Here is a 25,885-nt window from a genome sequence, read left to right on the forward strand (position 1 = left end):
TTCCAGATGATGGTAGCTGAGAACAAGTCGAGTTCTGCTGGTGCTCCGGGGCCCACGCAAGTTGCTGCATGCACAGCAAGTGGCTCCATCTGTGCTGCTGTTTTCACAGAGCTCCCCACACTTCACATGGGCTGATCTTGCCGTCATCTCCCACAGCAGCAAGCTGTACAGACAGTTGTTCTGCTATTTGTATTTAAGATGTGGCAATACTTCAGCAAAGCGTGGCTGTGTGTTTACAAATGTGTTGCGTAAGGCTTCCCTTTGTTGTGCTATCGTTACATCAGAATGAATTACTGATGTCTTTTGCCAGCTTGCAGCACACTGGCACATATCTAGAATCACAGAATATCCCCAGCTAGAAAGGACCTGCAAGGAACACTTAGTCCATCTCCTGGCTCCATACAGCACCACCCAAAATCCAAACCCTATGTATGAGAGCGATGTCCCGATGCTCCCTGAGCTCCAGCACTCGGGGCTATGCCTGCTACCCTCTGTAGCCTGTTCCATGCCCACTGCCCTCTGGGGCAGAGCCTTTCCCTGACAATGTCAAGATGGGTGTTTTGTTGGCATTAACCTAAGTCAGACTGCAGTCACTCCCATTGCCCAGAGGGATGCAAGAGCCATGAAATAAAAGCAGCTTACATGTGGCACAAGGAGTGACAAGGCTCAGGAGCACAGGGGAAGGGCTCTGCCTTTGGGCTACAGCCATCACAGTGACAACTCCAGCAGTGCTAGTGACTCACCTCACCTAACGGCCCAACCAGAGCTCTGCACAAAGACAAATTACTCTCTTTATTTGCTTTATGCTCGTTTTTGCCTTTTCTAAGATATGCAATGAACCAAGGACAGTGGTAACACGTTTTCATGCCTAAGCAAAAGGGTTGTCCAAACTTGAACTTGTCCAGGGGCCTTTCAATAGAAGCACAGCAATAGTTTGCTTTTATATTGGGTGTTTCAGACATGTTCTGACTACATCATAAAACGACGATAGGAAAATTGCAGAGCAGCTCTAACAGCAGAGAACCCGCGGCTATGAGTGACTATCTCTGAGCTTACCGCACTCCCTCAGACCTTTCCCACACACATCAGTAATAGAATGTATTAATAAAAGGGAGCACTGCCCCACAGTCAGGGCTTCAACATGTGCTCAGGATCTGGCAGCAGAAACAAAGTGTGGTTTTATTGGACTTGTGAGCACTTCCCTCCGTCCCTCCCACTGAAGTCAGGCTTCTGTGACAGCCCCAGTAAACAAAAAGCAGTGAGTGCTGCAGCTAGTGCAGAGCAATCTGGCTGCTTGGGGACTGCGTGATGCCCGCCTCATGTCTGTCCTTCCCTTGGTGAAACAGTTAACCTCCTCCTCAGTTGTGCAGCCAGTTCACACGAAACCCCGTGGGAATGCAATTATTGCTGATATTTCTGCCTTTTGTCAGATGGGTTTGATGATGGCCAAAGCTTCTCCAAGTTACTGGGGAGAAGGGGGAGTGATGTGATGTACAGCACAATTGAATAAAAGCAGGTCAGCAGCCAGAGGAGTTCCTGCATGCAGCACGAATCCAAATAACTTGCTTTCAAAACTGAGCTTGCTATTAAAACAGAAAAATGTGCAATGAAGCTGCACTTTCCTGAGTGGTTCAGGGACTTCTCATCCTAAACCTGAAGTCATCTCCTGTAATGAGACACAGCTGATATTGGTTCTGCCTTTCTCAGTGAATAACTCCTTTCTCTGCTTCCAGGAATGAATTGTAAGCAGCCAAGAAGGGAGGATGCTCTGTGCTCAGTGGGGTTAGACAGGCTGAAAATTGCTCTGTCCTGGAATTTGCACACGAGGATCTCTTACAGATTACACTAGAGCAGACTGAGAGGGAGTACACATGAGTAAATTTAGTTTGCCTGAAATTAAACCAGCATTGATGAGAGCAGGATTTGGTCCTTAGATCCTCAATTGAGGGCACCTGTGTTTGGAAAGGGTTTAACTTACTGCTGTGCTTCAGAGAGCACCTTCCTAATTTACTGGCTTCATGCACAGTATTGAATGGTGGCAAATTAACTAGAGGTGAGAACAATCCCAGCACATTTCTTCAGCTGCTGGCAATCCATGTAACTCCATTGTATTTAATAACGATTGCTAATTTTACACCTGTTAAGGACTTGATAAAAGGCAGTGTTGGCCCTACAGTGCCTCCTGGGATGGAATATGAGCCATTTTGTGGCTCTGAGTTGCTGATTTCTCATTGCTTGTGCTGGCTGCAGTATTATGAGGTAAGATAATGAGGTTTTTTTCTCCCTTTCCTGCTCTTTTTTTCTGCCTGTCTGACCCTTCTGGTGCTGTAGGGGTGACTCTGGAGAATGTATAAGTGCAATATTTTTACCTGCTTCCTTCTATAAGTGGATTGGATGTTTTCCTTTGCCTGGATAGTCAGATGAGGAGAATATCCAAAGTGGCCTTAGCTTGTATATAGCTTTGTCTCTAGAAGCCAGGAAGCCGTGTTTCAGGTTTGGAGGCCTTGTAGTGATTATTTTTTAAAGTCATAAATTGCTCTAGTCATCCTCTCTGGGGGAAGGGCTGGCAAACAGCAGATATTGCCAGAAGTGTGCCTAATCCTGCTTAGGATTTCTTGTGAATGTAGCCTTTAATCATAGTCTTGTAAAGTGAGGTGTCTTTTTCTGAATTTATATGTCTGAGCCCAATCGGACTAATTCAAGATTTTCTGTAATAGGTTTGTTGATCAACCTAATTTCTCTGAGAAAAGGGGGGGAAAAAAAAAAGTTTGTTACTCTTTGTTAGGATGTTGATGAGACTTTAATCACTTTACATGGTAATCTTGGAAGAGGATGTAGAAACAAAATATGTTTACAAAATACACCTGTTCTCATCTGTCTGTACTTCAAAGCCTGCATTGTGCTAAAGGGAGCAGAAAGTGCTGATGTGTGTATTCCTACTGGAGTTCTCCTCATCATAGTGCAAAAAGCATTTTCTCATGTTTGTATGGCGTACCAAAATATTTGGGTTTTGGAGATGCTCATCCTGCTGTGAAAAGAAATCATTAGTATCTGAACCTAGTGCCTTGTGCTAAGTGTATTTTGCAAACAGTAAAGCAAGCTATTAATATCAGAATAATGTAGGAGGATAAAAAGTGGGAAATTTAAAGCATGAAAAGGAGTGAGACTAATAAGTAGTGGGCTTGGCTCCTTGTTCTTTGCTCTGGCTGCTGCAGAGCACTCAGAATCCCAGGCCTACCAATGTAACATTGCCTGGACCTGCACAAATGTCTCGAATCAAATGTGAAAATGCTATTTTGAGGACCAATATGTGCTTCTGAGGAAAAGATACTCATTCTGTTGCTGTAAAACCTCAGATTTGAGTTCTGCTGAACTTACCTTGGGTAGAGGCTTATGGTACCTTTACGACTGGGTGATATTCTGTTCCTGGGGAAAACTGATGTGTACTAATTAAATAATTTTATTATGTATTCATGCAGAGATGTATGGTCAAAACCAAGTTGCTTTGCTTTGTGAATTTGTTGAAATATGCTGTTTTACTTATGTTGAAAGCTGAAACAGTCCTTCCTCACAACTCTGTTGAAAACCCAGTGCTCTGCACAAGCTTCAACCCTGGGCAGATTGTTAACCACTGTGTATGTGAAGTTACCTTTGAATTCAGTCTAACACGTCTAATGAAAGTCATTTTTATAACTAAGCTGTTATCTTAATTATCATTTCTATGCTGTATTAGAGAGCAGCTTATGTGCCAAAAGCAGGAAATTCTCTGTATTTCTATGCAGTAAGTGCCTACAGGGCTAAACCTATTTCTTAAAAGTTAAGAGATAGAGCTGTCCTTTTACTGTTTCTGTACTTGTATCACAAGAAGGGAACCTACAAAACTGAACATACTGATGAAATAATCCTTGTTCCATAGGGCTGGAGTGGAAAACAACCAAGGGAAATGGCAAAAATGAACCAGTGAGTGCTAACTTAAGAAAATCTGGTGTTACCCAGTCAGAAACACATGGTAAGTTAAAACTGTGTTTGATTTCCAGCAAGTGGACTATATTTCACTTGGTTAAAGTTTTGCAGAGTGTTTGCATGTGTAGTGCTGATCAGTATTAAGATTTATTCCACCTGACTGTTTTACCAGCCAAATAAAACATCCTCTAAAGAATGCTTAGAGATAGATAGCTATCTTGACTTCATCTATAAGGAGCAGTTGTAACAAATGTTTTTACCTTTTCCACTCTGTTACCTGTGAACACAGTGCAGTAAGGTTTATAGGATGTATTTGGGATGTTTCTTAATCTGAGAAAGGTGTACTGTAAGTAATTTTGTTAAGTGACTTGACTTGATCTCTCCCTTTGCTTGTTCTTTCCTACCACATAACCAGGATAGAACCTTGCTGTTGTTGCAGTGCTGGAACAAGGTATCTAATTATCAAAGATGTTACCACAGGGAGGCACTGAGAGCCAAAGCCCAAGATAAATTTAATCACTTATAATAACCATGTACCAGGGAAGAGTCAGGCATGGCAATGGTGTTGTGATGTGGTTTGCTCTTCCTTTTTTCTTAATCCTCCCTTTCTATGCCCCAGTCTTTTACCTGATAAACAGCCCTTATTTACTTCTTGCTCATTGGTTCTTGCTTTGCTGCATCAGATTTTGTATGTGTGAAGGGTTACTATGGCAGAAACCCATGATGAGTAGCTGCAGGCTTCTCTTAGTTTAGAGGTTTAGACTGCTGTATGCATGAAAAATAGATTTTGCTTCCGAGTGCTTTCAGTAGAAAGGCAAACGAAAAATATGTGGAGTAAGCCACTTGAAGTTTTGAGGACTTCAGGTGTGTTGGCCCAAAAGCCTTGGGAACCATTCTTCTAGCAGGTCATAAATGGAAAATAGCACTGTGTAACTGTACTAGTTCTTAAACATGGGGAAGTTTCTGAGAAGCAGGTCCTACAGGTGGAGGAGCTGATATTTTTTAATCTTCAGCTTTTTCTTACTTTCCTGACCTGGGGAACAATTTAGGTTTGTTTTTTTTTTTTTAACTAATGCTGAGTATGATTTCATCTTACTGAACTTAACTGCTGTGCTGTTAGCCAAACAAAATACAAGGATAAAAATGAGTGGAAAATAGCTTTCTTATACTTTAAATCTGTTCAGTCCTTTAGAATTTCTCCATTTATGTTAATCAAAAGCAAGTGTAGAGTCCTGCACCTGGGGAGAAAAAGCTGCATGCATCAGTTCAGGTTAGGGGCTGACCTGCTGACCTCTGCAGCTGTGAGCTATTAGTGTTCCCTTGTGGTCAAGAAGGCCAGTGGTATCCTGAGCTATATTAAAAAGAGTGTGCCCAGCAGGTTGAGGGAAGTGGTCCTCTCCCTTTACTCTGCCTTGATGAGGCTGTATCTGGAATACTGTGTTGAGCTCTGGGCTTTCCAGAAAAGAGGGATCTCCTGGAGATTTAGAATAGGACCACGAAGATGATAAAGGGCTTGGTGCATCTCCTATATGAGGAATGGCTGAGAGACCTGAGTCTTTTCAGCCTAGAGAAGAGACAATGGGGGATCTAATAGATGTTTATAAATATTGAAAATGTGGGCAACAACTGAGTGAGTCCAGAATCCTCAGTGGTGTGTAATGATAGGTCAGCAATGGCTAAAAACTGGAACTTAAGAAGTTCCACACAAATATGTGCAATAGCTCTACAGTGAGGGTGTTGGAGCACTGGAACAGGCTCTCCAGGGAGGCTATAGAGTATCCTTTTTTGGAAGTATTCAAGACTTGTCTGGATGCCTACCTATGCACGGTAACCTGCTTTAGCAGAAAGGTTGGACTTGAGCTCTACAGGTCCCTTCCAAGCCATGCAATTCTGTGAAGTGCTCCAGCTAGTCTTACAGACCTGAGACCATCTGGCCTTTAAACCCTTCCAATTCAGTTCTATGATTCTAGCCTTTGCCCTGACAGGGAAGACTGATATTATGCATTTTATGCTTAGGTGTTCTCAATGGAGGCTTCTGTATGACATGCTGGTTTTACCCCCATAGAAAATGGATGGTTAGGGGAAAGATATTTGAGCTAAAAGGAAATTCTTAAAGGAAAAGTGTAAGCACAATTCTGGTGCTATGAAAAACTTAGCGAATACTTAGATCAACACACAAGTTATTGGGATTTGGGGAAACTCAACTATGTCACTTCATTTGAATATGGATACCTCTTCCAGATTTCAGTTTGTGGGAAAAATGCAGATACTTAGTGTGTATCTTCAGTGGAGGAAAAACAGCTTGGCTTCACTGATGTAAGACTGACATGAACTTTTCTAGATCTCTTCAAGTTTTGTCTATTTCATCCCTTTGCAGAGGAAAATAGATGTGCTTTCTTTTAAAAACAAACAAACAAAAACAAACCACCCCCCCCAAAACATTGCATTCTCTGGAGCTTCAGTGATGAACAAAGAAATCTTTCAATTTAAAACTGTAATTTATATTGATGATGTTAATATGCTGAATGCTATAACCACTTCCATCTCTCAGAAGGATTCTAATACATCCTTGAGTTTTGGGACCCCATTTCATCTGGATGTAGTATAAGGATGTAGATGTCATGGGGTCTTTTAATTTTCACTCCTCAGATTCACTCTCCTTCTTTCTGATTAATTTCTCTATGGGGTGTCTGCCTTTTACATCATGGCAAATGGAGTGCTGGGGGGGAGAGAGATATAATGTTTTATTAGCAGGCTCTGTTTAACGTAGCTGTGCTGGTCCTGTGAACTAAATATGCTATCAAATGTAATTCCCCTGAGATTAGCAGGCTTGCTGATACTGGGAGAGCTATTGAAGAACATATTGGCCATAGAGGAAAGCTTGAGAAGCCAAATCTTCTTTGTATCTTTTTTCGAAGTCTGACCCAGGGGGTCTTTTTTGTTAATCTTTTCTTCCTTGTAGAGAAAGGAAGAGATCTCATGTGTTGTAAGCATTTGACAACTGATTGAATGAAATGATTGCAGCTAATGTGTGATATTAATTATATGGCAAGTGGCCCTAGGAACATATCAAAGAAAGCCTGAAATAAACACTGAGTATTAGGGTCATATACATACAAGATGTCTTGTTGAGCAAGTCTGAAGCACAAGACTGAAGGAATTCAGTCAAAGTTGATATCACACCATTCTCCATCTACAATGACTATGCCAGCAGCCAGAGTCCAGAAGCTAGTGGTTTCAATTTTTAGAAGCTTCCAGAAAGGTATATGAACCACTCTAACTAGTCCAGAGAAGCAAATTTGTTGCTTCGATTACCTATCTGAGGTGCAAGATGATTGAAGCCTGCTGTTGTCATAGTAGGACAGGAGTTGGACTTGTGAGTTCCTTCTGACTTGGGTTATTCTATGAAGCAACAGAGCATTTGCAATATGTAGATGTGTTCTCTATGCATGGGGTAGCTTTAAGCACAGCATTTCTTATACAGTGGTGTATAAGAAATTTTGTTTTTATTTTTTTATTTCTTGTACAGTGGTGTAGTTGCTCTGTACAAAGTAGTTTAGTGCATGTTATGTACGTTTTCATATGTTCTGTGGCTCTTGCCACAGTTGAATAATAATCTCCTGATGTATTTCTTATCAAAGCTTATTGAAGCTTATTGCATTAAGCATGCAGAAAATAAATATGGGATTGTCTAAGCATGTTTGATTGTGAAAACTTGGAATAAGAGAAGTATGGAGTTACTATTTGGTAACTGTCTCACACTTTGTGATGCTTTTGTGTTTATATTTATCAGGAGGAACTTGAAAGTGTCAAATCATGGTTTATGTACATGATTGTTCTTGGAGAATAGTTCTAGAATGGCCTGGACTAGGCCTACTAAGTTCAGATTGATTTCTCATTCTGAGACTAAAACGTGGTTCTTTGGACCAAGCTTTTACTAGAGATAAACTGGTTATGTAATCACTAGCTTCAGTGAAATACAAAGGATCTGTGCAAACTCAAGAGTTTGGTTCAAATTTTCATAAGGCTTTGCATGCAGAGCTTCTATGCTAAGTCCTCATCTGGCTGTTCTGAGCAGGCCTGATACTGGGAGCTTTTAGGTGCCATATCATTTAGCGTGAACAAGGGACTAGAATTTCCTGACTAGAGAATACCATCTTGCTTCAAGAACACATCTGCTAAGATTTTAAAGGCTTTCATCTTCCAGACTGTTTAAAAAAGTGTACAAGTGTTTTTATATGGACATAAAAATTTGTAGAAAATGTCATTTTTGAAGACTTTTCATAGAGTATTCTATTCCTACACACCTGGCATAGTGAGAGGGTTGCAAGCTATAAAGATGCTTCAGAACTTTCCGGTGCTATTACATCACCTTCGACTGTCATATTACAGGCATTCAAAAATGCTTTGAAATGTTTCAACAAGTTCAAATCTGTTAGTTTTATCCAGTCTCTGGTCCTCATCAGCAATGGACTGAGTCTCAGTTGCACATGTTAGATCACTGACACAGAGCAGTGTTTTTCAGAGAAAGAACTGCTGTTGTTAAAACCTTATCTGTTGAGTTTTTTCCCCAAAATCTTCAGTTTGTGTCCAGAGACCTCAGCTTCCATAAAATAAGCTGTGCAGGTTGCAATTATCACAGAGTAGTCTGTATAGCGTGGATAGAACTAAAGAGTAAGGTGTGATGTGAAATACAGTGCACTAGCATTAACTTGCCCATGTTCTTAGGGTTTCATGACTGCTTTGATGTGATATAGTGATATAGTTGGGAGGAAATGTGGAATTAGCTGCCTAGTTTAAAATGCATCTTCAGTGAGGGTAGTAGAGTGTAGCCAAGGAGCGTAGCCTCCTTGGGTTAACATTTAGCTCCTCTTGTCTAAGAATAGATAAGATGTTCATTTAGAGAAGAGTTACTTTTCATCTTCCCTGATACAGAAGATGTTACTGTGTGAGGTTGCTTTTGCTTTTTGTGGCTTGGTTATTTTGACACTTTCTGTCCTTATCTAGGAACTCCCTAGTCTTGCTCCTGTCATTAGTTTCACCTACTAAGGGATGAACCTGGAGCTATTTGGAAGGATGCCAGCCACAACACAAAACATGTATGGGAAAGGAGTGAATTCAGATCTCTCAAGTACTGATCTGGTGACTTAACTATAAAGCAGACTTCCTTTTCATTAATATAGAGTGCTCTGAATGTGCCTCAGGCTATTTAAGGGATCTGAGGGTAAGATCAGTCTGTTTACCGTGCCATGTATTGCAGAAGCAAAAACATCTAACTGGAATATTAAAAGATCTATGGTGATTAGTAAACCTAATTGAGAAATCTGGATGCTATATCCCAAATAATGATGTAACAATGGTATCCTTAATGATCAAGAATACTTTTATAGGTGTCTTATTGTATGTGGGACGTCTTAAAATTGACTGGACTGCAAAGTTTATTGTTGAAGTCCTTTCTGTTTCATAAATCAACAAGTCAAAAGCTGTATTAACAATGAAATTGAATTTCTATTAACTGGATAAAGAGAGACTTCAAACGCCTCTAGTTGTATATAAGCAAGTGCTTTTAAAGAAGGGTGTTCTTGTAAATCAAGTTGTGGATCTTAATATGTTTTTCGATTAGAAGGAGTAAAAGTAAAGCATACAATTAGTTTCCAAATTTTAGTTGTAAGCTTAAGTTCTGTGAATGATACTGGACCTGGTGACTTCACTGTGCATATCTGCCTTTAATGTCAAATGCTCAACTTCAGAAACAAAAATCTGCTCCTTGCATGATTTTTATCACCAGTGGACTTCCACTGATCCATGTGTTCCCTGATCTGCCTGCTGCGATTGTACTGGGGCCTCCAGGGAAATATATAACTTATCTGTACAGTTCAGTTATAAAAAGTTTGGATTCTTGAATGACATTTGCTGAGGGCACTCATTAGAAAAACTATTGCTATGCAGAGGTAGGGATATCCGTGATATCTATGTACCCATTTTTTTTTTCATCCTTGGGGTTTTCCTATGCATTCTGTATCTCAGACTTAAAAGCAAAAAGCCATGAAAAATTTCTCAGGAAGATCTGTTCTTAATTCTCATGTATGAGTTTTCATTCTCGATGAATAATAGTGCTTCTTGTCTCTTCATATGCTCAAATATAGCTTCACAGAATGCCCTTCTGATTTATTGTTCATGTTACCTCTGTGTAGTGGACTACTAGACAGGCAGAGGGGTTTTCATTCTTCTGAACTTCCAATACATTTAGTGTTGACTTTAGGCAATGAGTGCATCTTCTCCAACCATTGAGGGGGGAGGACATGATTATTTTCAACATCAATGTGTGGTATCCCTTCTCAAACATATTTAAGAAATATTTCATAAACATTGTGTGTGCCACTTGAGCATCCTGTCATGCCTAACACTTCAGTGGAATAATTTTGACTTGCTGAGAGGCAAATTGAGACTGGGAACAAGCAGAGTAAGTGTTTGATGTTTTTTTTTTTTTTTTTTTTTTTGATAAAAGCATCCTCTTTCTCAGCAACCAAACTGCTGATCAGAAGTGATATTTAAGAATAAATTAGTACTCTGACTTGACTGTCATGTGACAGGTGGAAAGGTTAAAGCTGGTAAACTTGAAGAGCATTCTCCCATATCACAAGCCTCTGAATATCAGGCTCAGTGCTGATAGCTTTATGAACAAGCTTTTGTTTAATAGCTGTTCTGATGTTGCTTATTCAGTCTTGAAATTAATGTGTAAAAGATGCCCATAAGCAACCAGCAGCTGAATTGACTGATTAGATGGATTACTACTATTACTTAGCCCAACAAGTTTGTCTTGTATACTTGAGCAAATTCTGTAGTGCAGACAAGTGGAATGATATGCATGTGGGCTAACATAAAATCCCTCAAAAATATCCTAGGATTAGATGAACATGGACTTAAAATAGAAATGAATTTCCTGTGTTTGTAAATTAGAGGCTTTCTGGCATTTACATGTGCAAGTAGCTTCTATCAACATATTCTGTTTCAAATGAGCACTGACTCAGTTGCTCTTTTTCTCCCTATGCTAGGAAATAGGAGCTGATTTATCAGAGCGTCAAACTGATTAAGAGGAGATTATCTGCTGTAGGGGCTCATTTAAAGAGATCTAGGGATTCCACTGAGTTGCTGTGTTCAGTTGAATTCATTTCACACAGCTTTAAAAAAAAAAAAGTCAGTCTCTTGGCTTTAAAGATCTTTAACTATTTTTTTCTCTTGGAATAAAGTAGGAAGATTTTAAAGCTTTGGGGCCATAGAAATTCAAGAAGGCTCTAAGAATCCCTAGAGATGAAGTAACCCTGGAGGTTCTGCCACATGATGAAGAACAAGCTCTGCAATCTGGACAATGAGCCCAGGGCCCACGCTGTATCTGCAGCTGAGTGCTCTAGGCTCTGAGCTTGCTCTCCTCAAGAAGAAAGGCTGCTGTTCATATGGACTTTATACAGTTACCTGAAGGATGATAGTTAGGTTATGGTGTCGTACCTTTACTGTACTTTGTACTTTCTGGAGAGCTCTGGAGCTTAAGTAGGAACTGAAGATAGGAACTGAAACACTTTCTTGAGGCTGGCATGTCAATCTGCTAGTGAAAAACTGTTCAGAACTATGAATTGTCAGCTGAAACACAGAAATTGTATTATCTCTCAGGGAGCTGGAGAAGTATGAATGCAAATGAATACTGAAAAGTTAGATGACCTAGGGTCATCTCTCCTCCCTCAGAGCCTGGAGATTTCAGGAGAAATTTTATGTACAGTTCCAGTTCTATCACATGTGCCATGCTAACATACTTACTGATTTTTTTTTAAAAGTTTTTTTGTGTTTTTTGTCAGCATTGTTAAGAATTAGCTGCTAGGTGAATTTTTGCGTGCCTTAATTGCGACTCCAAAAGATTTCATTGGCACATCAATTAAGATGGTAATTCCTGGTAATAGATAGTAAAAGAGAACCTAGTAAAAAAAAGCGTGTATCAGGTTAATGTGCATATGGTAATTACAGATTTTTGGGGTGGCATTTAATAGACTCAAGAACACTGCTCTTCATTTTACCCTTTTGTATGGGGATTGCTGAAGAAGAACCCGTATTTAACATTTTGGGAAGTGACATAGGAGGAGAAAATTACACCCCTTGGATATATTCTTTTTGATCTTGTTACCAAGGTGAGAATGCTAGCTGTGAAGTACCTACATTGTTTTTGCTTTGGACTTGCAGAGATATTGATCATCCAGGCTGTAACTATTTCTTTCCCGAACTGCAGTTTAGTACATACCAGTCCTTAGATAACTTCTACCTTTCTGGAGTACACAGCTATTTTGCAGCAGACTAACTCAGCTGAGTTCGGTCATGTTGAAGTAAGGCAGTGAGATTAAATCTGCATTAAATCCCATCATACCTGGATTTGAATATGATTTGTAAGCAGATTGAAGGATTTGACTTCCATTTCATTTTAGCACTTCATATGAAAGTAACATCGAGGTATTATTTTATAATGGGAATAATTAAGTTGTGTCTAACAAATTTTAATGATGGTACGGGCCTTGGTTTTAACCAGTGAGAGCTAGGACTAGTGAGGTTCTACCTTCTGTTAGTCATTGTCCATTTTGCTGTTTCAGAGTGGGTGTTCTCAAGGTTTCTGTCACCTCTGCAGGATATGGCATCTATGAAACAGGCCAAATAACTCTCAAGGCTTCATATGGAGGAAGCTAGTAGCTAGAAAATGAATTGCATGCAACCTTACTCTCATGCCTTGAGTCTCTTGTAAGATGAAGGTGTAGACATGAAGATATGGTGAGTACACTTCTTTAAGCTGCAATAACATATATGAAGCTTGGTCATTTCTGAATTTATTTCCACCTCTGAAAAATCTTCTCATGAGACAAATAGGTTTCCATTTTAGCAAGTAAGAAAACTTTGCCCAAGGAAATGTAAATAGGAAAAGTTGAGGGGGGAAAAATAGGCAAAGAAAGACTTCTTGTGTGATGGCCCTGTGAGAAGTAAAGCTTTAGCATCATTCATCTACTGCCAACAAAGATGCCTAAATAATTTTCTTAAATTCTGAAAGTGTATCTTAGGATGAAAGTTTGCATGGAGGATAAGAGGAAAATGTCACGTTCTTGAACTGAAGATCATCTGATCTAAAGTGATAGGGGGTGCCCTGAAATAGCTGGTGGTTCTTCTAGTTATAGGTTTGGCCCATCCACATGCCATTTCTAGTGCTTGAATATAACATAACATCTAGTGCTTGTCTATAGCATAAGCCACATGCTTGCTGATGTAAACTGATTGGCTCAGTACACCTGGAAAAATGACACCATATAATTTTATCCATATTACTTAAACAAGTATTGTATACTATTCTACAGATATGTATTCTAATTGTTCATAATCAGTAATATTTTCTGCTGAGTCTCCAGAACCTCAACTTTGCAGACCTGCCAGAAGAATTGCTTTGGTTTACACCAGCTTGAGGATTTGTCCCAAAATTCTAATTATTGTGTTAGAGATTTTCAAGTGATCAGAACAGAGATTATTAAAATTGGTTGGAGGTTGTAGCAGAATCCGTAAGTCAACCTTTAAGGGCTATGTTAAGAGGGATTTTTTTTTTTTTAAACATCAAATCTACTGGAAAACTAACTTAATAAAAACTGTTATAAATTTGGGTCATGTTCAGTGAGTTCACCATTCGGGGGGAACTCATAAATGTGGAGATAATTTCTTTTAACTAAAAAGTTTAATATTAAGTATGCTAACAATTTCAAGTAAAAAGAACATTGTTTTTTTTGTTGTTGTTCTTGAATAAAAATGTCTTCTCTCCAACCTACTGTACCAGAAAGGGCAGATCAGACTTTTCCCCTCCTTCTGAGGAATTTTATTGAAATAGTGTTCAGACCGGCTAACTCTGTCAGAAATCAAAAGTCATGAAGGTAGAAGTCAGGGTTTCTTTCTACTTTGCTGCCCTAATTAAGGGATCAGAAGCAAATGGAGAATCCCAGCTCACTTTGGAGCCCAGTAAGCTTCTTCAAGTTATTTTAGAAGGAGGGAAAAGAAGGGAGGCTAAAATAGCCATATCCTAGTGACTGGTGGTCTATTAAAGTCTTTGATTGCTATCTGCTTGATTTTTATCTGCTTTGCAGAGGAAGGAGCCAGTGCATAACTACATGAAATTAAGTAAATGCATTTAAATAACCATGCCTTTAATTTAGAGGGAAGGATGGGAAAGAGTGCTGGTGTGAGCTGTAGAAAGAACAAAGAAACAATTTTTACCTCACCATTTGCTGCAGCTCTTGCTGGCATTTAAGTTTTATGTATTTGAATAATGTTAAAATAACTTTAAATTTTTGTTCCTGTCTTTCTACTTGAAAAACTGTAGTGAAACATAAAGCATTTCAATTTAGTACGGTGATAGAAATATGTAGCAAATCCTTGCTCTCTGCTATGGGGTGGGAAAGAATGCAGTAAAAAAAAAAGAGTTGGATGTTAAGTGTCTTACAATGTAAGGCTATATCCTGCCATGTATTGGGGTCAGCTTATTCTACTGGATTTGTGCAAAAGGACTTCTGAGCTATTCTAAGCAGCAGCTGATGACTTCTGCCACACAAAGGGAAAAATGCAGCAGGTGTCAGTGAGTATAACTGCAACTGCTCCTCAGCCTCTGCAGGGAAGTGATCGTGTCTCATGAGCCAGAGGAAGAAAGTGTGAGCTCTTTACCAATGCATTTAGCATAAAGTACGATATTCAAAGTACCACAACACCTGATATGCTATAGGAACCTTGTGTATGTTCTCGTATACTACAGCATTATGGTTACTCTCATTTCTCTGCCAGCCAGATCACTAATTTGTAGATTACAACTGGTACTGTGCCTGTGTATTTCTGTATATACATGCACATTCAGATGCATGTAAGCATGACTGACTACATGAGATAGTTAACTTATTTACCTTGTTCTTGTTAATTTTTGGAACTAATTGCCACCAGCACTGATAGGCTTTAGAGGTTCCTCATTAAGTCTCTTGTGTGCATGCTGTGGTCATGAAAGAAAGTGAGGCTGTTCACTCATTTAATTGTTGGTCATCAAGTTTGGTTATTTTTGTCACTGTTTTATACTGGCTGTATACTTTCAGGTAGGTAAGTTGCCTTAAATAAGCAGAGTTAAACTTCAGGCTTTGACTTCTAATTGCATCTTCAGGGTATTGGGTGAATGAAAGCATGTTACAACATAAATGGTAATATGGGCTATTTTGAGCTTCCATCTTCAATCTTAATATTGGTTGCTAATTTTAAAGCTCTACTTATTTCAAATTAGCCCCTGGTAAGGTGGTGGTTTAGCCCAATCACTTGAATCTCCAAATTAATCTGAACAATGATGACCCCACAAACTGCGTTTTGATGGAAACCTGACTGAGGGGTTTTGTGTGTAAAGGTGGGTTTATCAGCTGCAGGTGACCTGTCTTTAATTAAAAAAAAAAACTAAAATAATTAGGTATTCCTTGTTGTCTTTGCCTGCTTCAGTTATACGCATCCAAGTTACTTTAGAACACTGTGAGCACAGAATTATGTCATAAAGTAGAAATCTCTAAGTTTGTTATTACTATCAACCTCTAAAACCATGATTTGAAGAGGGGAGGTTAAAAAAGGGAAAAGTACATCAAATGTAAGGTAGAGGTAAATGTTAATGGTGGACTAAGTCTTGAAAACAGGCTAAAGTAATGGAAAATATTACAGTATGAAATGATCAGTGATGTTTTTTATATAATGCACAGCAAATACAGCCAGTCTGGAGGCTAGCAACAGCCTTCTTAAGACATTAGGAAATTATCTTTTATTCTGCTTTAGAAGAATCATTTTAGACAAAATTTTTCACACTGACTGTAGCACAGAAGTAAATGGTGTGTTCAAACCTGTATCTAGGTAGCTGAGATGAGCACTGTATCATCTCCACAGTGTTTTGTGTGGAATTTATGAAATATGCTGGGAATGCCAAGCAGCACTGCTGAGAAATGAGTTTTCAAATGTGGTGTGGGGAAATGTAATACCAAGTGGCATATCACAGGAGGGGAAAGGGAAGTTCTCTGAGCAACACCTCTAATCCCTATTAAATGCTTGATGCTTCAGCCTTTTAATTAAAACAAGCTGGCATTTATGGCTGCATGTAATCAAGAAATGAAAGATTTTATACCATCTCTTTATCCCCTGATATGTGACAAGGGAAAATACCAGTCTGCCTTGATCTAGACACATCATCTGCTAGAGGGCAAAGTTTTTCCAGTTTTCCCATGAATATAGCTTTTCATTGCTTGTGTGGCATCTGTGGACATCTGCATTGCCTGTCCGTATCTGCTTCTGTGGCAAACATAATCATATGCCATTAGGTGATGAGCACCAATCTTCTACTGGCCTGTGTATTAAAACAACTGTGCTTGCATTGTAATGACATATTTAACTGAATGATCTTGCTTGTTTCCTTGTGCTTCTGCTATTGCCAGTGGTTTTGGGATGCTATTACAGTAAACAATAGCCCATGCATGAATCATCCCTTCTCCTAGGCCCCCATCTCCACTACCAGTGCTTGGAATGACAAGTTGTGATATTCTATGTAAGACTGGTTGCTTTAAATATTCCTATTCAACTTCTGAGCTTGTTTTCCCTCTTTTTTTACTGTACCAGTGCTATACAACTTAATCTGTTTGGTATGCATCTTTGCAAATGCTCAACTGTATCTTTCCTGAAAATGCTTGAGGCACAGCGTGACTTGAAGAAGGATTCTCTTAATATTCCTAGATTTCCAGTGTGGAGCTGCTACCTAGGAAGAACGCCACGCTATATAAAAGGCAGTATCGTCAACAGGCACTGCGCTGGTTAAAGTTCAAATCATGAGTATTTACTTACTGAGGTACAACTGGGGAGTTTAAAATATTTTATAGCACCACGTGTAATCAGCTTAAGCAGAAATTCTTTTGTATTTGTCAGAAAACAATTTGTAAGGAATGCACTTGAATATGAACTTGCAAATTGAGTGTACTGACTGGCATTTCAGATGTGTATTGGAAAAAATCTCTTTAAGGGGAAACTGCAGTATTGATCATACCTAGTTATTCCTTCCCCATAAATATGCTTACATAGAATTCGAGGTGTAATATGGTTGTGTCTGTTTGCATGCTGTAGGAATGTTACTAAAACAATTGAATATAGCTTTCCTAGCTGAAACACCTTCATGCATTACATGCCTTTTTAACTCTCTCTGAAGTCTACTTCATGGCCTAGCAAAAGCTTGAAATCATGTTCACTGATGCTGCCACTTAAGAAGTACGTATTGCTTATGTATCAGGCTCTGTTTCAGTTACATCTGTAGAGGAGACAGGTGCTACAAAAGCTGTCTGAATTCAGGATGCCTGTTTTTTTTTTTTTTTTTTTCTTCAAATGCTCATTTGTGTAAAAAAAAAAAAAAAAGTTTGGAATGATTTTAACTTTGAGGGAGTATTGCTTGGTCTTCTACAAAGTGTCAGTAAAGGCCAAATGAAGTTCAGTACAAATCCTTAGATGAAGGTCTGAGCGAGTTTGGTGAATCTGGGTACTATCCAGCCTTAGAAGACAATCAATGAGCTTTAACAAGATCTTGCAGCTTCTGCTTCTCCTGGAAAAATTACTGGCTGTAGACGGGTCACAACCAGACACCTTTTGACAAGAATTCAACTCAGTGCCTCTCTTTGAGAGGAATCCCCATCCAAATGCATGTCTGTTCAGAGTGTGCTCAGGCTCAAGTGTTCTAGGGGGCATTAATATGGGTTTCTAGGTGTTAGTCTTCTATGAATTCAGTTCAGGTGGGCTTAAGCAAGATTAATGTGTTGGTGTCCTCTCTGCACATCAGCTCTGCTCACAGGAATAGTGTTAAAAGGGCTGTCCAGTCATTCTTAGAATTGAAAATGTTGTAAAGAAACTGTTTCTATGGAACAATATGCAATTCTCAAGTAATGGGAATGTGCTATTACTGTTTTCTACAGTTTGACTATGAATGGTTTGGCTGCATGTTGAGATATCAGGTGAAGGAAATCTGAGGGTCATGACTGCTATTTACACAGTGGGGGATGTGAACACATCATCTTACGGCTTTTGATCAGCTTTAGATATAAGCAGTGATTCTGAAACATGTAGTCTCAAGCACAGGGAAAATGTTTTTTTTCTGTCAAGTTCTATTTCTTGAGTTGTTGCTTTCTGATTTCAGCATACATGCTTCTGTATGGCTTTGAAATTGTACAATGACACCTTGCTTTCTTTGGCTTGAATTCCTGCCTGTTTATTCCTTTACAAAAACACAAGAATGTAATAGTTAAAATGTAGTTCTTTACTCAGCTGGCATAAATCTGTTGTTCCACTGGCTGCTCTAATTTAAATCCAAATTTAATCAAATATTAAATTGGGTCCCAGCGAAAATTGAAGTCAAAGGAGAACCCATAGGTACCTAAAATTCAAGTCTAATTTTCCAGTAGAAGGGTATCAGCTGCTACTTTGTGCATTCACAATCTCACATTTGCTGCTTGTGGCTCAGTGACTGACGTTGGCTGTGAAGCAGGCACTTGGCTGCTCCTTTCTCCAGTGGAGATGAAATGTTGGCTGCTGGCTCTCTTAAAAGAGCAGAGCTATAAAATTAGAAAATAATAAAACATGATGATTAGGTTAGGGTCACGAAATGTTGTAAATAGGGACATATTGGCCTTTATGCTCTTTTTAAAGCTCTTTGTATGTTGGCTAGCCAGCTTCCTGGATGTCTGTGTTGCCTTAACCGTGTGACTGTCTAAAGGTGATGTATAACAGAAAAAAATAAATGACCTTTTATGTATACTAAGGCCTGAAACAACTTTTTCTTGAAAATGTTTCCTCCCTGACCTTTATCTTTTTCTAGCAGTGAAGTCTCCTTTTTCTTGCTGTCACTCATGGAGAAGTTGGTAGCATTTAGGACTGTGGTGAAGAATTGTAATGACTAGTACCCTGTATTATGTGTTTGGATTGGGATTTTTAACCCATGGGAGTAAACGTAGTTTAAAAAAAAAAGTGTGGTGCTTTGTTCTCGTTTTTAAGTTCTGAGCAGTCAGAAGACCTTGTGGGCTTCAGGAGTTCTGTTACTAATGGATATGATTGTCAGACCATGTGTGAAGACTTGAAGTCTAGGTGCAGAGATCAAAACCTGGTGTTTAGAGGAGCAGGTTTTTTGTTTTTTGGTTTTTTTTGAAAGAAAAAAGCCAAAGATTTCTCTGGTTATCTATTTGGGCTTTTAGTCTGGTGGCACGTTTGGTACATTGGGCTTGTTAGTGAAAGCTTAAGCTTTTACTAGCTGATATTCTGTCGTTGACAATTTTTTTCTTCTTGCTTACGTACGGAAACACGAAGAGAGAGAGAGAGGATACAGGCCTTTGTGATGCATCCAGAGATTCTTGGCACATTTGACCAGGAGGGCTGAGTTGCTTTTGAGCCTGGTGAGCTACTTAGTACTTACCTGGCTGAGGGAGAGGAGTAAAAATCTTTGTGGACACAAACTGAAGGAACGTGCTGCATGAAACCTCATCAGTCTGTTACTGAATCACAGTAGCTTTACAAGCCATGAAATGCTCTTCTGCCGATTCCACCTAGGAATGTCCACCTGTATGCAATTCCACTAGGTCTGTGGCCTAACAGATGGTCCTAACTAATGAAGAGAGTCCTTTTAATTAGTCCGTCTAAAGACATTTATTCACACTGGTAGGTGCTCCCAATAAAGTTTCAGTGACTGGGAGCTGTGCTGCTGGCTTCCAGCAGTCACCATCTGTTTGGTGGCAGAAACTGGCCACGATATCACGCTTGCATTTCCCACTTCAGTGGACTGGAAACAGGTTTAATCCTGAGGAAAAGAGGGGAGGGGGGGAAAGGTCTCCTGGTTATTGCCTACAGAAGTTTGAAAGCTCTGGTATCCCTGCTTCCAGACCTAGGATTACAACAGCTTATCCTGCTATCTCTAACAGCAGTTTTAGAAAGCAGCTTTAGAAATCATACTTATTTCCTTTGGCAGCTGCATTTTTTAATATTTGAGAATACCTTCGGTGTATTTACAAAGGCTTTCTTATGCTGTTAGTGGGTTTCTTAACCGAATATTGAGTGAAATCCCTCTGTTCTTGATGACTGATACAAAATAATCTAAAATAATTAGAATTAGAAATGTTATGCCAGTTATGCCAGTAGTCCTTATTCTGAGAGTAAAATACTACTAGAGAGACCTTGCTGCCTGCATCTTAAAGGGAAGCACTTAATGTTAACAGTCAATTCAAGATGAGGAGGGATGTTAGGGAGCTGGAGCAGTACAATAGGAGATAAATAAAACTAGTCATGGGTGATAAAGTTTTGTGTATGTCCTCTGTGTATGGAGAAACTAATCCAGTTAGGAAGGTAATTAAACGAGTTGAAAACTGGTTTCTTGGAGAAGAAGCGGGCTAGAGATGAGACAGGAACTGTGAGAATGCAGCATCCTTTAAGATAATTCCATCTACTTATGGCGTCGATATACTCAATTTACAGTCTTTCCCTGCATTCCTCCCAGCCTCTCTCCACTCTCAAACCTTACCCAGGCTCTAACTTCATGAGTTTAAAAAAAAAAAAAAAAAAAAGCAATTAAAGCTCAGGAAACTTCATTGTATGGGAGGACTGATTCTTATCCAGTTCTGCTTCACACAGTCTAGACGATTAATATTTGGAGATATTAAGAATCAAAATTAAAAAAAAAAAAATTGGTATCTGAATAGTGAACTGAAATGGAGAATGCGTTTTGTAAGGGACTTAAAATAGTTATAACTGAGGGGGAAGACTGTCAGAAACAGAGATGTAAAGAAATGTGACAAAAATTAGTGTGGGGAAGATAGGATTTGACTGAAGAGGAAGCAATGAGCTGAAAATCAGGAATTTGAGAAATATCTGTGTAATGAGAGAATTGAAAATGAGTTGCAGGCCATGAGTACAAGCAGAACAGATTTGAACAAGATCTTGTACACTGAGTGGTGATGGCAGGAGAAGAGGATGCTTGTGTTCAGAATTCTACAGATACCAGCAGAAAACAGTAGTGTGGCCTGAATGTCTGGCAATTCCAAGGCCATTGTAGGGTGTTTTTCTGACAAGCTTAGTCTCAGACTCCTATGCTTCTGGGACATCATTTAATGCAGAATGTTTTTTTCTGTAAGGATCAATGGAACTACCAATAGTCAATTTTGTTAATGTTTTTGCTGCTGTTTTGCTGATGCTACTCCTTTTTTGTTGCATTTATTGGACCATATGCCCTTGCTGTGGTGTCAGGCTTATGAGTAAACTTGGCCTTTCTAAGTAACCAAAGTTGCCTGCAATGCGTAGATTATGGGTTCAAGTGAAATTGAGGCTTTCTTTTCTGCACAGATTTACACATAAGATGAAGTGAAATGATAATGCAGTTCAACCTGATCTCTTAAGTATGCTTATTTTCAAAATTCCCTACAGGGAAGAGTTTTTTTCCTAAATTATTTAAAAAACAACTCCTGTGTTGAAAAGTTTGTTTTAATGCTAATGGCAAGTGAATGCTCTGTAGAGCATTCTTTTTTCCCAAAGACAGTTATAGAGACAACTCTGATCTTTGCTCGTGTTTGCTCTGAGTATGTTGGAATAAGTTTGTAGGTTGCTTTCTCCTACAGTAAATTGCTTTGTTACCTCTGTGTATGGAGCTGATTTCTATGCAAAATATGCTTAGAATGCCTGGCCAAGAATGTGCTCATCTTGCATGCGCTCAGAATCCTTACAGATTCTGACTATAAGGAAGATCTGAAGGGAAGGTAAAATGTGGCCTTTTCAACAGATCTTCAAAGTGCATCACTGCACAATTGTTCAAGTGCATGTATTATCAGGCAAGGATTCAACTCTGTTCATTTAACTACTTCAAATAGTGAAATATGTGATTTCTGGTGGTCTTATAACACATTTAAATGCCTACAACTTGAGTATCTGCCTGAGCAAGTACTTGTACTAAAGATTTCTGGATTACATAATGGAGATCTGAATTTGTCCTTTTTTTAAACTTAAATATTTGTATATATCTTGAGTGAACTGAAGCTAAATTAGAACTTCGGTGTCCTGGAAAAGCCCTACTTTCACACTAAGACTGAAAATGAGTGAGAAGGGTATTGTGGGCTGTGTCAAATGTACCATTAAAAATAAAAAACTTTATATGGAATAGTGTTTTTCTGACAAATTGTTCAGTCAGGACTTCTTTGTTCTCATTCCAGTCTGTGTACTTCATGTTATTCTTTTTTATTTTGAGAGAGAGTTTTCTGTGGTTTAATTTTCTGTGGTTTAAAGTTCTCCAAATAATAAATTCCTTCCCCCTTGGAGGAGTATAAGCTGGTAACATATAGAACAAGAAGGAAAGAATGTAAGAATTTATTGATGAGAACACTGGAAAAGAATTGCAATCACAACCCAAATTGGAAAAACTGCAAGGGTATATTTTCTTTGGTTATCTTCACGTGGGTTACCTTTCTCTTTGCTTTTGTGTATATGATTTGAGTTTTAGTTAAACAGATCACACAAGAAGATAATTTTAGCTTCTGTGAATTAGGATTGTGCCTTTCATTTTCCTGCAGATGTTCTGCACATCAAGCCAGGATTGCTGGGTCCATTGCATTCTGCCCACAGAACATTACTAATATGCAACTGCGCACAAACATCTGGGTAGTCTGGCTGAAAGCATTTTGAGCATGAGCATGTAAATTCAATTCTCAGGTAGACATATGATGTGTTCCATGGGCCACCACTTCTCTGGCGTGAGCAATGGAGGGCTTTGATGTCTTGTTTCTGCTTTACATTTTTCTTCTCTGCATTTTCTTTTTCCTAGCCTCTTCCAGTAAGGCTGGAGCACATATGAGCTTTTACTTTTCGTGATGGAGGACTAAGGTGGAAATAATGGAAGCTGCTTGTCTTCAGCATGGATGTTAGGTGTTTCCTGGCCAGTACATACAGTCTAATGCTTATTACAGAAACATATCTTGAATGCTTTTTTGTTTTTACACTGCTTTCTTTAAATATTTTGTTATAAGCCTCACTCAAAATGGGTTCCTCTCCAAATTGGGGACAATTTTCACCTTTTCCCCTTACTTAGTATTAGTTGTTATAAGCATTTGAAGCTTCTAGAGTTTCTTGTTTTTTTTTTTTTTTTTTTTTTTCCTTGTGCATCATATGGTAGTATTAGTTGAAACATCTATATATGCCTTGTATTTAATGGATTTTGTTTGGATGCTAATTCAGAATCTGGGGGCCTGGCTGCATGGAGGGCTTGGCGGAGATCATCTTTTGTGAGTTTTGCTGGACAAATCAACTTTGTTTTGCGGGACTTGGCTTAAGTCAGGCACCACTGTGCTTCTTCAGGATCTGATAGCAACCTTTTCTGGTCTAGTAAAAAGCAATATCAATCTTTCTGCTTATTGTAACTGCACATGTCCTAGACACATCATGTATATTTCCTTTCTCTGATAGGATTTGATCCAGCTGCTGCTGAGCTTGAAGGAGAGTTTCCTGTTGATAAGGGGGAACTGTGCCTCTTTTACTGGAGAGGGGTTTTTTGGTGGTTTACGTAGTTGCCCACTGAATTCTAGTTCAGTGCTGTACTGTTATAGAAGTACTTTATTTCCAGTTTGTCTGAGGTGGTTGTGACTAATGGGAATCCTGAAGTTAGCTTCCTGCTATTTTTTGTCTCTTTCCAGGTCTTTAATAAGCTCCTAATTACACGGTTTATAGTTGTGCTGGCTTGTGTGTGTGCAAGGAAATCTAGTTACTGTGAATCAGAAACTTTTAAAGGTTTCCTTAAAGTACCTTTGAAGATTTATGGTTTTCCTTGCTGCTATATGGGTACAAAACACGAATGGCTAAAGCCACTGATTTCCTGTTTAATTCATTGCATCCCGGGATCTAAAATGGCTAATGACCTAATTAGTAGGCAGAGATGGAGCTGCCCTTGGCAAGGTCTGCCTGTATACCTATGCAGCAGAACAGATGACAATATACTTATTCTTGCAGATGAGAGCCAGATGTGAATGAGTATGGCTGTCTCTACTAAGATGCTGTGCTATTAAGTCTTTTCACTTGACTACTACCAGCATACTTTGGCTAGACTCAGACTGGAGGCTAAGGCATCAGAAGGCATGCAGGTTTATCTAGCTGCAGCTGTACAGATAGACATAAAGTTAACTTTGTTAAAGGATATGTAAAATGCAGCACGCTGTGACTACAATCAGAGAATGTCTGTGAGGGCCTTTCCCATGGCTTTCCATCTTAATCATTATTTTGCTTGTTTTTTACACATGATCTTAGCAGTAATTGCTCTTTCCACTGGATTACTAGACCTGAGGACTTCATCAAAGGCTCTAGGAGAGCTCTTTTATTTTCCTTCCTTCTTTGGATATTTCCTCTCTCTAACTTAGAAGTTCTTACCCATTGCTATTCACCGGACAAAAGCATCAAGGTGTTAATATAAATGGGACAACTTCCTACTTTGCTCTTCCTGTTGCTTCCCATTTATTACTTACTATTTCACATGATAATGTTTAAGGCTTCTACAGTAAATTGCATCTTTTCAGTGTACAGCATGATACTACATCGAAATTCCCGTATATTTCAAAGACTGAGAAATGCAGCCTCAAAAGCCAGCTTAGTTCTTGCTTTGGGCAATTGGTGAAAATTACTGAAAATAAAATTTCACTCACAGAATTCAGACCTGTACTTGGAAATGAGGTATTTGTCTGCCTGCTAATATCATTGTTAATTTACCATGTTGGTTCTCAGTTGCACAAGCAGAGAGTGATTGTTTTAATGAGCAAGAAGCATATGCAGGCATAGAAAGGGCAAACCTCGCTCATTTCTTTGTGACTTGGAGCTTAGTTTTATCTTAAGCTGCACTATTGGTGGCTGATTAGGTTTTCATCTAATAAACGAAAGCACAGGCAAGAATTGTAGATGTTTATTTCCTGTGCTCGCTAAAAAGATGAGGAAATTTAAGAGATCTAAATGAGTATCTTGCTTCTGTCAAGAGAACGATTTTCATGAATTCTAATCCTTGTATTTGTTCGAAGAGAATAAAATAGTTCAACCTGCATGGAATTTCTCAACTTTTGGGGGAACTTTGGCATAAATAAACAATTGCAAACCTTGCTTTTTCTATGTTAAGGCTGCTCCCTTTCTCACTACTTAGGCTCATGCTGAGAACAGTGGCAGCCATGGTTCTTTGTGGAATCTCAGTCACTGTCTCTCATCTGTTCAGTTAGAAAACAGGATACCAGTATTCAAAACTATTTTATTTTTATTTGGTTGTGTGGACAGTACAAAGTTATTCAAGCAGGTATTAGGACAAGGGCTCTTCCCTTCTGGTCAGTCAATGCCTTTTGGATTTAGGTCCTACCAGAATTTGAGTAAGAGGTTTAAATGAATTCTGGCCTTTTCATTGGGCTTAAACTCTGGCTACATTTTGTGAAGTGTTCTAAATTGCAAAAGAAGTTTTGATAGCTCTTAAAACAAAAACAACAAAAAAAAAAACACCCAAAAAACAGTAAGCTGAGGAAATCTTGAGTAGTTCCTGTAGATGCCACTGATTATAATAACACTGGAACTGATTTGGATCCAAAGATTTGAATCAGCACTTGGTCTTTACTCCCAAACTTGGGAGGAGAAGGTTGATTCTTTTGTGAAGCTGTAATTCATAGCTAATGGAATGCCTCTTGTTCCTCAACAGTTGGTTATCTGTCACAATGAACATACAAATATGTGGAAAGGCCCTGGAGAGGCAGTTCTGAGTTAACCAGGATATTTCCTTGGCAAATGCTTAGAATAGGAGCTTTATCTGCTTAAAGCAATTTGACTGGCAATCCAATCTACA

At 39.0% G+C, this 25,885-nt stretch overlaps 1 long non-coding RNA gene across 7 annotated transcripts in view; it reads left to right on the plus strand.

Annotated features, from left to right (window-relative positions):
- The first annotated feature begins 1,766 nt into the window (after nt 1-1,766).
- LOC125695238 (uncharacterized) overlaps nt 1,767-25,885 on the plus strand; it is a 36,709-nt gene continuing 12,590 nt past the window's right edge. Inside the window, exons 1-5 of one of the 7 annotated variants that reach the window (XR_007377883.1) lie at nt 1,768-2,053; nt 2,146-2,259; nt 3,917-4,009; nt 12,594-12,768; nt 16,648-17,394. This is a non-coding gene — a long non-coding RNA (uncharacterized LOC125695238). Of the gene's footprint in view, nt 2,054-2,145; nt 2,260-3,916; nt 4,010-8,970; nt 10,049-12,593; nt 12,769-16,647; nt 17,395-25,885 lie in introns of those variants that run through there. The other 6 variants (XR_007377887.1, XR_007377886.1, XR_007377888.1 and 3 more) reach the window with 6 other exon arrangements.

This window comes from Lagopus muta, chromosome 6, assembly GCF_023343835.1.
Source record: "Lagopus muta isolate bLagMut1 chromosome 6, bLagMut1 primary, whole genome shotgun sequence".
Taxonomy (NCBI): Eukaryota; Metazoa; Chordata; class Aves; order Galliformes; family Phasianidae; genus Lagopus; species Lagopus muta.